The 12,116-nt window shown below is 46.5% G+C and overlaps 1 protein-coding gene across 1 annotated transcript in view; it reads right to left on the reverse strand.

The window, feature by feature from the left end:
• mlx (MAX dimerization protein MLX) overlaps positions 1-83 on the reverse strand; it is a 134,409-nt gene extending 134,326 nt beyond the window's left edge. Inside the window, 1 exon segment of the mRNA XM_068013709.1 lies at positions 20-83. The gene's annotated coding sequence lies outside the window, so the exon portion shown is untranslated.
• Positions 84-12,116: the final 12,033 nt, after the last annotated feature.

Below are 12,116 nucleotides of genomic sequence, written 5' to 3' on the forward strand. Positions count from 1 at the left end.
ATACAAAACCCCAACCCACCTGTCTTCTCTCGGCGCCGGAACGTGGGCTCCTATTGGCTGAATCGTGCGCTGACGTCTCTGCCGCACGGCCTTCTGGAGGGAATTAATTTCCAAGTTTCAGTTAAAGTAAATTGTGAGAAAAGTATCAGAAGAGAAAGGGCAAGAAATAAGTGTTGAGATTTATGGAAAGGAAATTGTCGAAAAGATGAGTTTCAAAAATAAATACGGAAAACATGGAATCGATACAATTTAGGGTAATAAGAATGTAGTCTGGGTGTGGGGACTTAGAGTCAGAGAGCCGAACAGCACAGAAACAAGCCCTTCGGCCCACCGCGTCCATGCTGACCATAATGCCTATCTATACTAATCCCACCTGCCTGCATTAATTCCATATCCCTCTATGCTTTGCTCATTCAAGTACCTGTCCCGATGCCTCTTAAATGTTGCTACTGTTCCTGCCTCCACCACCTCCTCTGGCAGCTCATTCCAGATACCCACTATTCTTTGTGTGAAAAATTTACCCCTTTGATCCCCTTTAAACCTCCTCCCTCTCACCTTAACTCTATGCCCTCTAGTTTTAGTCACCCCTACCACGGGAAACAGACTCTGGCTATCTACCCGATCTATGCCTCTCATAATTTTATATACCTCTATCATGTCCCCTTTCAGCCTCCTTCGCTCCAGAGAAAACAGACCCAGCCTATCCAATCTCTCTTTATAACTCAAGCCCTCCAAACCAGGCAACATCCTTGTGAATCTTTTCTGCACCCTCTCTAGCTTAATCACATCTTTCCTGTAGTGCGGCGACCAGAACTGCACACAGTACTCCAAATGCGGCCTAACCATCGTTATGTACAACAATAACATGACGTCCCAACTCTTGTACTCAATGCCTCGGCTGAAGAAGGTCAGCATGCCATACGCCTTCTTCACCACCCTGTCTGCCTGTGTTGCCACTTTCAGGGAACTATGTACTTGCACCCCAAGGTCTCTCTGCTCAACAACACACCCCAGGGCCCTGCCATTCACTGTATATGTCCTGCCCTGGTTTAACTTCCTAAAATGCATCACTTCACACTTGTCTGCGTTAAATTCCATTTGCCAATCCCTTGCCCACTTTCCCAGTTGATCTATATCCTGCTGTAACCTTAGACAACCTTCTTCACTGTCCACTGTACCACCAATTTTGGTGTCATCTGCAAACTTACTAATCATGCCCCCTACATTCACATCCAAGTCATTAATATGTATGACAAACAACAGAGGGCCCAGCACCGATCCCTGCGGCACACTACTGGTCACCAGCCTCCAATCTGAAAAACAACCCTCCACTACCACCCTCTACCTCCTATCACCAAGCCAATTTTGTATCCAATTGGCTAGCTCACCCTGGATGCCATGTGTTCGAACCTTCTGGACCAGCCTACCATGTGGGACCTTGTCAAAGACCTTGCTAAAGTCCATGTAGATAACATCCACCGCCCTACCCTTGTCAATCCTCTTCGTCACCTCCTCAAAAAGCTCAAGTCAAATTCGTGAAACATGATTTCCCACGCACAAAGCCATGCTGACTATCCCTAATCAGTACTTGCCTTTCCCAATGCATATAAATCCTGTCTCTCAGAATCCCTTCCAATAACCTTCCGACCACTGATGTAAGGCTCACCGGCCTGTAGTTCTCTGGCTTATCCCTGCTGCCCTTCTTAAATAAAGGCACAACATTAGCTATCCTCCAGTCTTCCGGTACCTCACCCGTGGCTAACGATGATACAAAAATCTCTGGCTGGGCACCAGCAATCTCCTCCCTTGCTTCCCATTGCATCCTAGGATACACCTGGACAGGCCCTGGGGATATATCCACCTTAATGCGCTTCAAAACCTCCTCGTTTGTAATGTTGATATGCTCCAGGATATCACTGTTCCCTCCCTTGAACTCACTAGCTTCCATGACCTTCTCCACAGTATATATAGACGAGATGTATTCATTTAAGACCTCGCCCATTTCCTGTGGCTCCACACATAGATTACCACACTGATCCTTCAGGGGACCTACTCTCTCCCTAGCTTCCTTTTTACTCTTAATATACTTATAGAATCTTTTAGGATTCTCCTATATCTTATCTGCCAGGGAAATCTGATGGCCCCTTTTCATCCTCCTAATTTCCTTCTTAAGTGTACTCCTGCATCCCCTATACTCCTCGAGGGACTCGCTTGATCCCAGTTGTCTATACCTGACATATGCCTCCTTCTTTGTGCTGACCAGACCCTCAATATCCCTCGTCAACCAAGGTTCCCTAAACTTGCCAGCCTTGCCCTTCCATCTTACAGGAACATGCCGGCCCTGAACTCTTCCTATCTCACTTTTAAAAGCCTTCCACTTGCCAGATGTCCCTTTACCTGTAAACAGCCTCTCCCATTCAACCTTTGAGAGTTCCCGTCTGATGCCATCGAAATTAGCCTTCCCCCAATTTAGGACTTCAACCTGAGGACCAGTCCTATCCTTTTCCATAACTATCTTGAAGCTAATAGAGTTATGGTCACTGGTCCCAAAGTGCTCCCCCACTGACACATCAACCACCTGCCCATCCTCATTTCCTAAGAGGAGGTCGAGTGTAGCCCCTTCTCTAGTCGGGCCATCCACATACTGCCTCAGAAAACTATCCTGGACACACTTAACAAATTCTTCCCCATCTGATCCCTTAGCACTAAGGCAGTCCCAGTCAATATTAGGGAAGTTAAAATCACTTACTATTACAACCCTATAATTCCTACACCTATCTGTGATTTCCCTACATATATGCTCCTCCAATTCCCTCTGACTATTGGGGAACCTATAGTATAATCCCATCAAAGTGATCACCCTTTCTTATTTCTAAGTTCTACCCATATGTCCTCGCTGGATGTTCCCCCCAGGATATCCTCTCTAAGTACTAGTGCAACCCCCCCCCCCCCCATCCTTCTCTTACCTCCATCCTTGTCATGCCGGAAGCATCGGTACCCTGGAACATTGAGCTGCCTGTCCTGCCTATCCCTCAACCACTTCAATGCCCATCACCAAGTGTGGATTGGTCGCCCTGCTACTCACTGAGTTATTTCATTCCTGAAGGATACAGCTACTAGACTGGGCCTGCAGCAGGTGCTGAACGAACCAACAAAGGGGAAAAACCTGCTTGACCTTGTCTACAACTGTATATCTGTCACAGATGCATTTGCCCATGACAGTATTGGAGGAGTAACCACTGCACAGTCCTTGTGGAGCCGAAGTCCTGTCTTCACACAGAGGATATCTTCCATCCTGTCATGCAATATTATCATCGTGTTATATAGATTCACAACAGGTCTAGCAGCTCAAAACTGGGCATCCATTTGACGCTGTGGGCCATCAAGAGGATTGTAATCTACCACAATCTGTAACCTCATGGCCTGGCATATCCCTTACCCTACCATTATCATCAAGCTAAGGGACCAATCCTGGTTCAATGAGGAGTGACAATGACATCCAATATGACTGTGACCAAGGTAAACTGTCCCTCCATGTCCTGTTTGCAATCTTGGGCACGGTTGACCACACCATCCTCCTCCAACACCTCTCTACTGTCATCCTGCTGGGTGGTACTGCTCTCACTTGGTTCCATTCTTATCTAGTTCATCGTAGCCAGAGGATCACTTGCAATGGCTTCCCTTCCTGCTCCCAGATCATTACATCTGGTGTTCCCCGCCCCCACCACCCCCCCAAGGCTCTCTCCTTGGTCTCCTCTGATTTACGTCTACATGCTGCCCCTTGTCGACATCATCCGGAAGCACGGCATTAGTTTTCACGTGTATGCTGATGACTTTCAGCTCTATTACACCACTGCGTCTTGCAACTCCTCCACTGTTGCTAAATTATCAGTCTGCTTATCTGACATCCAGCACTGGATGAGCTGAAATTTCCTCTAATTAAATATTGGGAAGACGGGAGCCATTGTTTTCGGTCCCACCCCAAACTCCGTTCCCCAGCTACCAACTCCATTCCCCTCCCTGGCAACCATCTGAGATTAAACCAGTCTGTTCACAACCTTGGTTAGGCCACAGCTGGAGTATTGCATACAGTTCTAGTCAGCACATTGCAGGAAGGACATAATTGCTCTGGAGAGAATACAGAAGAGGTTTACCAGAATGTTGCCATGGCTTGGAAGTTGCAGCTATGAGGAAAGATTGGATAGGCCAGCGTTGTTTTCCTAAGAACAGATAAGGCTGAGGGGTGACTTAATTGAGGTGTACAAAATTATGAGGGGCCTAGATAGAATAGACAGGAAGGATCTGTTTCCCCTAGCGGAGAGGTCAATTACCAAGGGGCACAGATTTAAGGTGATTTGTAGAAGGATTAGAGGGGACATGAAGAAAAACTTTTTCACCCAGAAGGTGGTGGGTGTCTGGAATTCACTGCCCAGATCGGTGGTGGAGGCAGAAACCCTTAACTCATTTAAAAGGTACCTGGATCTGCACCTGAAGTGCTGTAACCTGCAAGGCTACAGACCAGGTGCTGGAAGGTGGGATTAGATTGGGTGGCTAGTTTTTTAGCCTCCTTCTGTGCCGTAACTTTTCTATGATTCTACATTTGACCCCAAGGTGCACTTCTGACCTCATATTCGTGCCATCACTAAGACCTCTGTATCGTCGCCCGACTTTGCCCATTTCAGCTCATCTGCCGCTGAAATCCTCATTCATGCCTTTGTTACCTCTAGACTTGATTATTCCAATACACAGAGTTATTTATGGCACAGAAGGAGGCTATTCAGCCCGTTGAGTCCATGCCGGCTCTGCACAGATCTCTGCTGTCAGTCCTACTCCCTGGCTCGATCCACATAGCCCTGCAAGTCTATTTCTCTCAGGTAACCATCCAACTTCCTCAAAGTCATCAATTGTTGCCACTTCCGCCACCCTTGGGGCCAGTGAGTTCCAGGTCATTACCACCCGCTGTGTAAAAAAGTGCTTCCTCATATTCTCCCTGCATCCTTTGGCCAAAACTTTCAATCTGTGTCCCCCTCTAGTCCTTGGACCATTTGTTAATGGGAACAGTTTTTCCTTGTCTAATTTATCTAAGTCTGTCATAATCTTGTACAATTCGATTAAATCTCCCCTTAATCTCCTTTGTTCTAAGGAGAACAAATCCAGCTTCTACAACCTAACCTTGTAACTAAAATATGCCCTGCCAGCTTCAAAGATCTATGCACATGCACCCCCAGGTCCCACTGTTCCTGCACACTCTTTAGAATTGTGCCATTAAGTATATATTGCCTCTCCAGAACTAGCTGCATCCCTAGCTAAGCTGTTCCAGTGCAGCTACAACACTGGTATCTACCCACAAATGTGGAAAACTGCCCAAATATGCTCTGTCCACAAAAACCTGGACAAATCCAATCTAGTCAATTACCACCCCATCAGTCTACTCTCAATCATCAGCAAAATGATGCAAGATGTCAACAGTGCTATTAAGCGGCACTCAACTCACCGATGCTCAGTCTAGGTTCCGCCGGGGCCACTCAGCTCCTGACCTCATCATAGCCTTGTTCCAAAGATGGACAAAAGAGCTGAATTCCATAAGTGAGGTGAGAGTGACCGCTTTGACATCAAGGCAGCATTTGACTAATTGTGGCATCAAGGACCACTAGAAAAATTTAAATTAATGGGAACTCTCCACTCGCTGGAGTCATACATAGCACAAAGGAAGATGGTTGTGTTTGTTGGAGGTGGTGGCATAGTGATATTGTCACTGGACTAATAACCCAGAGACCTAGGGTTTTGCTCTAGGGGCATGGGTTCAAATCCCACCACAGCAGAAGGTGGAATTTGAATTCAATTAATAAATCTGGAATTAAAAGCCAGTCTAATGACGGCCACGAAACTATAGTCAATTGTCGTAAAAACCCAACTGGTTCACTAATGTCCGAATGCCCTTTAGGGCAGGAAATCTGCTGTCCTTACCTGGTCTGGCCTACATGTGACTCCAGACCCACGGCAATGTCGTTGACTCTTAAATGCCCTCTGAAATGGCCAAGCAAGCCACTCAGTAGTACCAAAACCTGCTACAAAGTCAATAAGGATTGAAACCGAACAGACCACCCAGCATCGACCGAGGCGCCAGAAATGACAGTGCTGTCGACCCTGCAATGTCCTCCTTACTAACAGCTGGGGGCTTGTGCCAAATTTGGGAGAACTATTCCACAGACTAGTCAAGCAGCAGCCTGATATAGTTATACTCACAGAATCATACCTTACAGCCAATATCCCAGACACTGCAGTCACTATCCCCGGGTATGTCCTGTCCCACAGTACAAACCCAGCAGAGGTGGTGGCACAGTGGTATACAATTGGGAAGGAGTTGCCCTGCGAGTCCTCAACATCGACTCCGGACCCCATGAAGTCTCATGGCATCAGGTCAAATGTGGGCAAGAAAACCTCCTGCTGTTTACCACCTACCCACCTCAGCTGATGAATCAGTACTTCTCCATGTTGAACATCACTTGGAGGAAGAACTGAGGGTGACAGGACTGCAGAACGCAAGCTGGGTTGGGACTTCAACGTCCATCACCAAGAGTGGCTCGGTAGCACCATTACTGACCGAGTTGGCCGAGTCCTAAAGGACATAGCTGCTAGACTGCATCTGCGGCAGGTGGTGAGGAAACCAACACAAGGGACAAACATACGTGACTTCATCCTCACCAATCTGCCTGTCGCAGATGCATCTTTCCATGACTGTATTGGTAGGAGTGACCACCACACAGTCCTTGTGGAGACGAAGTCCTGTCTTCACAATGAGGATATCCTCCATTGTGTTGTGTGGCACTACCACCATGCTAAATGGGATAGATTTCGAACAGATTAAGCAATGCAAAACTGGACATCCATGAGGCGCTGGGGCCATCAGCAGCAACAGAATTGTAAACCACATCTGTAACCTCATGGTCCAGCATATCCCCTACTCTATCATTACCATTAAGCCGGGAGACCAACCCTCATTCAATGAAGAGTGCAAGAGGACATGTCAGAAGCAGCACCAGGCATACTTCAAAATGAGGTGTCAGCCTGGTGAAGCTACAACCCAGGACTGCTTGCATGCTAAACAGCGTAAGGAGCATGCGACAGACAGCGCTAAGCAATCCCACAACCACCGGATGAGATCTAAGCTCTGCAGTCCTGCAATATCCAGTCATGAATGGTGGTGGACAATTAAACAACTAACTGGAAGAGGTGGCTCCACAAATATCCCCATCCTCAATGATGGGGAGCCCAGCACATCAGTGCAAAAGATAAGGCTGAAGCATTTGCAACAATCTTTAGTCAGAAGTGTCGAGTAGATGCTTCATCTCAGCCTCCTCCTGAAGTCCCCAGCATCACAGATGCCAGTCTTCAGCCAATTCGATATCAAGGAACAGCTGAAGGCATTGGATACAGCAAAGGCTACTGACCCAGATGACATTCTGGCAATAGTATGAGGACCTGTGCTCCAGAACTTGTCGCATCCCTAGCCAAGCCGTTCCAGTACAGCTATAACACTACCATCTACCCAGTAATGTGGAAAATTGTCCAGGTATGTCCTGTACACAAAAAGCAGGACAAATCCTACCTGGCCAATTACCGCCCCCTTCAGTCTACTCTTGATCATCAGTAAAGTGATGGAAGGTGTCATCAACAGTGCTATTAAGCGGCACTTGCTCAGCAATATCCTGCTCACTGACACTCAAATTTGGGTTCTGCCAGGGCCACTCAGCTCCTGACCTCATTACAGCCTTGGTTCAAACATGGACAAAAGAGCTGAACTCAAGAGGTGATGTGGGAGTGACTGCTCTTGACATCAAGGCAGCATTTGACCGAGTATGGCATCAATGAGCCCTAACAAAACTGGAGTCAATGGGAATCAGGGGGAAAATGCTCTGCTGGTTGGAGTCAAAGCTAGCACAAAGGAAGAAGGTTGTGGTTGTTGGAGGTCAATCATCTCAGCTCCAGGACACTACTGCAGGAGTTCCTCAGGGTTGAGTCCTAGGCCCAACCATCTTCAGCTGCTTCATCAATGATCTTCCTTCAATCATAAGGTCAGAAGTGGGGATGTTAGAATTATAGAAAGTCTGCGGCATAGAAAAACCATCTGGCCCATCGATTCTGTGCCGGCTGAAAACTATCTACCCATTCTAATCCCAGCTTCCAGCATTTGGTACGTAGCCCTGCAGATTTTGGCATTTGAGGTGCATATCCAGACTCCTTTTGAATGACTTGAGGGTTTCTGCCTCAACTACCCTTTCAAGTAGTAAGTTCCAGACTCCCACCACACTCTGGATGAAAAAATTGTTCCTCATCTCCCCTCTAATCTTTCTATCGGTCACTTTAAATCTATGCCCCCTAGTCTCTGACCTCTCTGCTAAGGTACATAGGCCCTTCACATCCACTCTATCCAGGCCCCTCAAAATTTTGCACATTTCAATCAGATCTCCCCTCAGCCTTCTCTGTTCCAAGGAGAACAACCCAAGCTTATCCAATCTTTCCCCATAGCAGCATTTGTCCAGTCCGGGTAACATCCTCGTAAATTTCTGTACCCTCTTTAGCATAATTACATCCTTTCTGTAATGAGGTGACCGGAACTGCACACAGGTTGTGGCCTAACTAATGGGTTTTATAGTTCCAGCATAACCTCCCTGCTTTTATATTCTATACCTCGGCTAATAAAGGAAAGGATTCCATATGCCTTCTTAACCACCTTATCAACCTGGTTCTGCTACCTTCAGGGATCTGTGGACATTCACTCCAAGATCCCTCATTTCCTCTACACTTCTCAGTATTTTCCCATTAATAGTGTATTCCTTTGCCTTGTTTGACCTCCCCAAATGCATCACCTCACACTTCTCCAGGTTGAATTCCATTTTCCACTTTTCTGCCCATCTGACCAGACCATCAATATCTTCCTGCAGCCTACAGCTATCATTCTTGCTATCTACCACATAGCCAATCTTTGTGTCGTCTGCAAACCTCTTGATCATGCCCCCTATATTTATGTCCAAATCGTTAATATATACCACAAAAAGCACTCTCTCCTTATGTTTATCACATTCAGTACTTCACATCCCTCTTCCTTAACTGCAATATCTGCACCGTCTCCCTTTTGTGAAGACAGACGCAAAGTATTCATCAAGAACAATACCAACATCTTCCACCCCTACACATCGGTTAGGTTAATTTTTTGGTCTTTTATGGGCCCTACTCTTTCCTTAGTTATCCTCTTACTCTTAATGTATTGATATAACATCCTTGGGTTCACCTTGATTTTGCTTGCTAATATTCTTTCATGCCTCTCTTAGCTTTCCTAATTTCCTTTTTGATTTCACCACTCCACTTTCTATATTCCTCTCGGCTTTCTGTAGTATTGCGTTCTCGGTGTCAGTTTCCTTTTCTGCCTTATCTTACCTTGTGAGCTCCTTGACATCCATGGGGCTCTAGATTTGGCTGTCCCACCCTTTTTCATTTTGGGAACATGTTTACTCTGAACCCCTTGAATACCTCCCACTGATCTGACACTGATTTACCTTCAAGTAACTGTTTCCAGTCCACTTACGCTAAATAACTCAGCTTAGTAAAATTGGCCTTTCTGCAATTAAGAACTCTAACTCCTGTTCTATCCTTGTCCTTTTCCATAATTATGTTAAAACTGACTGAACTATGATCACTACCACCAAAATGCTCTCCCACTGCCACTCCTTCCACCTGCCCATCTTCATTTCCTAAAACTAAGTCTAAAACTGCGCCCTCTCTTGTTGGACTTGCTACATACTGGCCAAACAAGTTCTCCTGAATGCACCTCAAGAATTCTGCTCCCTCACTTCCTTTCACACTAAAACTATCCCAGTTAATATTGGGGTAGTTAAAATCCCCTACTAGTACTGCCCTGTTGTTCTTGCACTTCTCGGAGATTTGCCTACATATCTGCTCTTCTATCTCCCTCTGACTGTTTGGGGGCCTACAGTATACTCCCCGCAGCATAAAGGCCTTCTACCCGACCTGAACCTGATGGGACCCGACGACATGTGTCGGGTTCGGGTCGGGTCGGGTCAGGCCCATCTTCCAGATCCAGCTTTCGGGCTCGGGTCGGGTCGGGTCAGACACACACGGTAAGTGCTCTGCTGGTAAGTATTGAAATGAAAAGACTTACCTGAGCTGGGAGTCCAGGACGAAACTGAGTCTGCACAGTGAGTGAGTGATGTCACTGTGATGTCATCACGCATGCGCTGCAGCTTCCTGGAGGTTCCGAGTCCGAAGGTAAGTAAAGGGATCGTTGGGTCCGCTGTGGTTCGGGTCGGGTTCTTTTTCCCAACCTGAGCAGGCCTTTTACCGAGCGTGATTGCCCCTTTTTTGTTCCTTAGCTCGATCCATATGGCCTCATTTGATAAACCTTCCAACATATCATCCTTCCTCACAACTGTAATAGTTTCTTTGACCAAAATTGCCACTCCCTCTCCTTTCTTATGCCCCTTCCTATCACGTCTGAAAACCCTGTAACCAGGAATGTTGAGCTGCGATTCCTGTCCCTCCTTGAGCCATGCTTCGGTAATAGCTATGACATCATACTGCCCTCAGCTCATCTGTTTTATTTGTTATACTCCTTGCATTGAAATAGATACCCTTGAGCACTGCCATTTTTTATTTTCTAACCTTTGTTTCCTCTGTCTTCCAGACTCATCCATTAATTTTCTGCCTTTCATTTTCATTTCTGATTTTGTCCCAACTGATTCTATCCTCAGGTCCCCATTCGCCTGCCAAACTAGTTTAAAACCTACCAACAGCACTAACAAAATATCCCGCAAAGAACTCAGTCCCGGCTCAGTTCAGGTGTAACCCGTCCAGTCTGTACAGGCCCATCTCCCCCAGAGCCAGTCCCAATGTCCCAGGAATATAAGGCCCTCCCTCCTGCACCATCTTTCCAGCCACGCATTCATCTGTCTTATCCTTCTATTTCTAAACTGACTTGCGCGTAGCACGGGGAGTAATCCAAAAATTTATACTTTTGAGGTCCTGCTTGCTAATTTCTTAGCTAGCTCCCTAAATTCTGACTGCAGGACTACATCCCTCTTTGTACCTATGTCGTTGGTTCAATGTGGAGCACGACTGCTGGCTGTTCATCTTCCCCCTTCAGGATGCTCTGCAGCCGCTCAGTGACATCCTTAATCCTGGCACCAGGGAGGCAACACACCATCCTGGATTCACGTTTGCGGCCACACAAATGTCTGTCTGTTCCCCTGACTATTGAATCACATTTTACTATGGCTCTTCCAGTCTTTCCTGTACTCACCCGTGCAGCTGGGCCACCCGTGGTGCCATGGACTTGGCTCTGGCTGCACTGCCCAGATGAACCATCACTCTCATCAGTATTCAGAACTGAATACCTGTTGGAAGATGAGATGCGCTCAGGGGTCTCCTGCACTACCTGCCAGTTTCTTTTTGACTGCTGGCAGTCACCCATTCCCTCCATCCCTGTATACTCTTTAAGCTGTGGGGTGACCCCACAGCTGTGGGATTAGAGGGGACATGAGGAAAATCTTTTTCACTCAGAGGGTGGTGTGTCTGGAATTCAATGCCAGGAATGGTGGTGGAGGCAGAAACCCTCAATTCTTTTAAAAGGTACCTGGACATGCACCTGAAGTGCTGTAACCTGCAAGGCGATGGACCAGGTGCTGGAAGGTGGGATTAGATTGGACAACTAGTTTCTTCAGCTGGCGCAGTCACGGTGGGATGAATAGCCTCCTTCTGAGCTGTAATTTTTCTAAGGTTCTATTTTATTTTGAAGTGTTAGTTCTTTTTATAGATCTACCTTAACTCTGGTGTCCTAAGCTAGTTACTAACACAGGACAGTAGACTCACCAGCTGTTCCCTTCTGCTTGTGTTCCTTAATTAATTATAAGGTAGTTACATCAATTTTAATTTGTTTTTTTCTAATTTGTAGCTATTTACACACGTACCCTAACAGTAGTGGACTAACCAAGCTATTTACAGATGCTCCCTAACAGCAATTACTCACCAACCAATCACCTTACAGCTTTCCTGTGATGTGACTGTTCACTTTTTTCCAAACTCAGGTGTGCCTGGACTCC

The sequence above is a fragment of the Heterodontus francisci genome, chromosome 33, assembly GCF_036365525.1.
Source record: "Heterodontus francisci isolate sHetFra1 chromosome 33, sHetFra1.hap1, whole genome shotgun sequence".
NCBI classification, from domain to species: domain Eukaryota; kingdom Metazoa; phylum Chordata; class Chondrichthyes; order Heterodontiformes; family Heterodontidae; genus Heterodontus; species Heterodontus francisci.